The sequence below is a fragment of the Petaurus breviceps genome, unplaced genomic scaffold, assembly GCF_028583685.1.
Source record: "Petaurus breviceps papuanus isolate PSGF00001 unplaced genomic scaffold, PetGlider_PUasm1.0 128, whole genome shotgun sequence".
In the NCBI taxonomy this organism is placed as follows: Eukaryota; Metazoa; Chordata; class Mammalia; order Diprotodontia; family Petauridae; genus Petaurus; species Petaurus breviceps.
Window position 1 is genome coordinate 8,622,914 of NW_027185664.1, and position 4,611 is coordinate 8,627,524.

Here is a 4,611-nt window from a genome sequence, read left to right on the forward strand (position 1 = left end):
TGATGACCAAGTTATGATGCTGAATAGGTTAATCCCAGATTTCTAACTGAATACCATCTGCCTGAATTCTAATTAAGGCTGGGCCTCTTTCTACTGTAACGCTCCTCTTTTAATCAACCATCAAATATTTACTGGATGCCTGCAATGTTCAAGATAGCAAGCTTGTTGGAAATGAGTAAAATCCAAAATGGGGATAGGATTGGAAAAAAAAAAAAAAAAGGAGACATAGTCCCTTCCTTTGAAGAGTTTATAATCAGGTTGGGGAGACCAAACAAAAACATGTGAAAAGTTAAAGAATTATGCCTAAGTCAAATAACAATGGAAGGCAATGTAAGATTAATTTCCATGGAATGGAACAGAAAATAAATGCCATCATTTCAGAGGTGGCCAGAATGGCCTGGGAAGGCTCTGTGGAAGAGGTGGGACTCATATTTGGCAGTCTTGAAAGGCACTGATTACTGTCTTCTTTTCCTCTTAATGAAAGTGGTATATTGGAAATCCTGTAATATTCTTCACTTTGCAAATTAATTGATCGAAGATATTTACTCCTTGAAGTCTAGAAGAGTCTGTCTCCCATTTGGCCCGTGTAAAGGTGAGTTGTTTTTTTTTTTTCAGAAGATCAGTCTGAGGGAAGAAAAATAAAATTTGGCACCAATAAACACCAAGGAACTGTTTGCCCTTGAGAGGACGGTATTTGTTGACTCGGATTACATTTAGTTGACTAGACATCTCTAGGCAACCTTAAGAGAATGTTTGCTATGCTGTGCTCCAAAGGAAATTTATATGAAATATCAAAGTAAGACACTGAAAACATCTAAGCACATTATTATAGAATGGCAGTCCCTAGAAATGGAACTTACATGTTTAAATTCCTAACATTTTAAGTAAAGGTGGACAGGAAGTTAGCCAAGAACTGTTTCCAGGAAAGGAATGTCTGAAACAAACTATACTTGTTAAATTCAGATTTCTACTGAATACTACACTTGAGTTTTTGCTTTATTATCTGAATTAGATTAGATGCATTAACTCCCTTTTAACCTCCATCAGACAAACAATTCCAGCTCACCTTGATTGATGCTTGGCTAATCAGAGCCTTGTCTACATGACAAAGGGAGGCTAAAGGAAACTGCTGTCTCCTGTGTAGGAGGAGGCTTTGCAGTAAACCAGCTTCCCTGGGTGGCTTGAAAAATCTGTTTAATTTTCCCATCTTTAAAGAACTTGCATCCCCAGAGTGAGGCAGCAACTCTCTCCTATAGTGAACAGCTCTTGCCGAGGCTCAGGGATGCAGGAAAGTGTCCTAGCAGCATCTTAGGGACCATTACTTCATCCCCAGGAGAACATCGGGAAGGATATAATAACACTATGTAATCACATGGTCTGAATAAACTTCTGGAGCATTTCTCTTTCAAATTCAGCATGAACATTATACGGTAATGGAAGGAGTGTTAGATGGTTAGTAGGAGAACCTGAATACTGGATTCAGAAGCCACTTTGTCACTCTACCTGGGGAGCTTGGGCAAATCAATCGAATGCTTTTAATCTCCCTGCACCTAAGCTTCTTCCTCCATAAAATGGAGGCGCTACAATATATGTGTATATATGTGTGTATACACACACAGCGATAGACATATGTGTGTATGTATATATACACATGTATACATACATAGATACACATATACACATGCATATATATGTATATATATATAGTCACTCTCTCTGAACCTTAGTTTCCATCTCTGTCAAATGAGGAGGTTAGGAGATACACATAAACACATACATACATATAAGGTGCACATATACATACACACATATACATGTAGGGTACACATATATAAATTTATTTATCTATGCATGCATATGTATATGTGTATGTATGTATGTGTGCATATATCCCCTGCTCTAAATCTATAATGCTAAATAACATACATGATCAGGGGTGGCTAGGTGGCACAGTGAATAGAGCACCGGCCTGGAGTCAGGAGGATCTAAGTTCAAATCTGGCCTCAGATGCTTGACACACTTACGAGCCATGTGACTTTGGGCAAGTCACTTAACCCCAATTGCCCTCCAAAAAACAATAATAATAAATATACATGATCCCACAGTCTTATTTATTCTCTTCCTGATGGTAAGGTCATGTATAAGACAACATGGAATACTCTATTTTTATTCTCCTTCTTCAAAACATACTTTTGTTTATAAGACCGTCTACTTCTGCCTCCTCTTTTTTCCCCATCGTGAACTGAAAAACCACTTTAACCAAAAAGCTTTACTTTTATATGATTTCAATTAGACTTTAAATTTGGGTATTAGTACAGTGGAACAATATTGAGGAAGATATGGTGGGAAAATATAATGGTACATTTTGACTACTGTAGTCAAAACAGACTCCTGACAAACCAGGTTGCAGCCTAGCCAACCTGATCATTTTTGACCTTTTTTTGCTCTTTACTTTTTAGCACATTCTAATCCATTGTCCAAATGTCTGCACTTACCATCATAGGAACCTAACAAATGATTTGGTTATGTCACATGATAGGCCTGACCTGAATCATGGGAGTTGTCATTGTGGTACACCAGGGCAATCATCTCAGTTCCCACATTTTGGGCACCTCCCCAACCCCAGCAGAATATAAGCTCTTAGAGGACAGGAATTATTTCATTTTGACCTTGTAGACCTAAACCTAGCTCATTCCCTGGTAAACATTAAAAAAAAAAAAAACTCTTTTAGTTGAATTGACACCATCTGGGAGGTATATATAGAAGAGAAGAAAGAAATTCTACCAATTGAGGCTTCACTAATCTGTGGTTAGTTATCTACCAATCTCATCTCTTTCACCAAGGCAAAGCAGTGGGAAATTCAAGTCCCATTGGAAGGCAACAGTATTTAAAGGACTCATGCATACTTGGCAATGGTGGGCTAGACCCTGACACACAACATGACATGAACAACAGAGGACTCCAGACTAGCAGAGGAAGGTAGGATCAAGGAAGTCAACCACACCAAACCATGGACCTCTGAGACTAGGCAAGATGAAAGAAAATAGAGCATTTAAGCAGATGCCTATGATACAAGGCTGGAGAATCAGTCAGGTGTGCCCAAAGCTTCAAAGACATAGGGAAAGGAGAGAGGTTGCTATGCAACCGTGAAGTCCTCTCTGAAACTTCTTTTCAATGGTGAATTGCTAACCATGCTCACCCTTCAGGGCCCAGGCAAAAACGGCGCTATTGGAGTTCCAAACTCACCCCTAAATGCACTCTGATGACTTTTTTTTTTTACTCCTCCAAGGTTGTCCTTGACGTTTATCTGAACCCAATTTCATCGGTATAAATGTATCAGCTAGTTAGAAGGGAAGAAAAGGACAGTGTATGATTTCCCTCATATTAACTCTGTCCTGCTCCCCCCCATCCACCCACACATGTCCCAGAGATGTAGGTGACTCTGTAGGTCACATTCCATAATTATTTATCTTAATATGACTGGGTATTGCCATTTATTTTTATGCCTTTAGACAAGGCTGCATGATTCATCTGGCTTCCTGAAGAAAGGAGCCTATTTAGAATTGGAAGAAGTTTGGAAGTCATCTCTTTATAACTGAAAGGATAATGATTGGTTCTATTTCTTTGGTATCGGTGATCCCCAAGGGAAAAAAAAAAACTCCCTTTACCAGTGCAAATGGATCCCTCTTCTGTAAGTTCTCCTCTTAGCACTGTACAGTTAAGCGACTTTTCCAGGGTCACACGGACAGACCTGGGACTTAAACCCAGGACTTCAGGCTTTGAGGGTGGCTCTCTATCCACCACATTATGCTAAGAAAGAACAAATGGATTCTACTTACAGCTTTGCCATTTGGGCTGTCTTCTTTCAATATCTTCTCCAAAGGAGAAGTAGTCCAGTCTTTCTTCTGCTAGGTCCTGAAAGACAAAGACAAGACACTTAACCCTACTTGTCCTCTCACACACAATTTCTACCTCAACCTTTATCTGAGCCTAATAATGCAAACTGATCCACTCTCTCCCTGCCCCACCCAAGGCTCAACCAACAAAGAACGGTTCCATAAGGAAGACAAGCAAAACCAGAGAGAACCCAATGGAAGGGCCATATGCCACATCGCCCAGAAAAATCTCGAATCAAATTACACTGTTTGAATTATTTACAGTATCCCTCCTTGCCAAATCTAAGCAAACATTCCACTCGAATCAGCTCCACTCCTGGAGCTGTAACTGTTTATTGTAAAATCAAGCGCACAATAGCTCTTTCATGAAACATTCAACTGTATCTTTAGCACTAATAAATATCACACATGCATTATGAATGCTTCCTTATTATAAAGCTCCATACTCAGTGCATGAAACTTTCAGCTCCCTATTCAGAATCATTATGAGCAAGATGTTTCCTCTCAGGCGATTTCTCTCAGTGACGTCAGAGTCTTTGGATAAATAGTAATGCTAGTGTTTTTAATAGCTGTTTCCCGCCATGATTGCAAAAGGAATATGAACAAGGATTGAATTCGTAATTCAGCTTTGAAGGAGGCCAAGATTCAACATTTAATGCCCATTCTAAAATATTGTTTTATATGTAAATGTTTAGCTAATCAGATTGTTTTATTA

General features: G+C 39.1%; 1 long non-coding RNA gene across 1 annotated transcript; it reads right to left on the minus strand.

Annotated features, from left to right (window-relative positions):
- Window positions 1-231: 231 nt before the first annotated feature.
- On the minus strand, window positions 232-4,132 carry LOC138172554 (uncharacterized). The gene is made up of 3 exons (XR_011171153.1): window positions 3,840-4,132; window positions 3,247-3,340; window positions 232-624 (listed from the first exon to the last, which is right to left on the minus strand). It is a non-coding gene; the product is annotated as an uncharacterized lncRNA (long non-coding RNA).
- Between the last annotated feature and the right edge of the window lie 479 nt (window positions 4,133-4,611).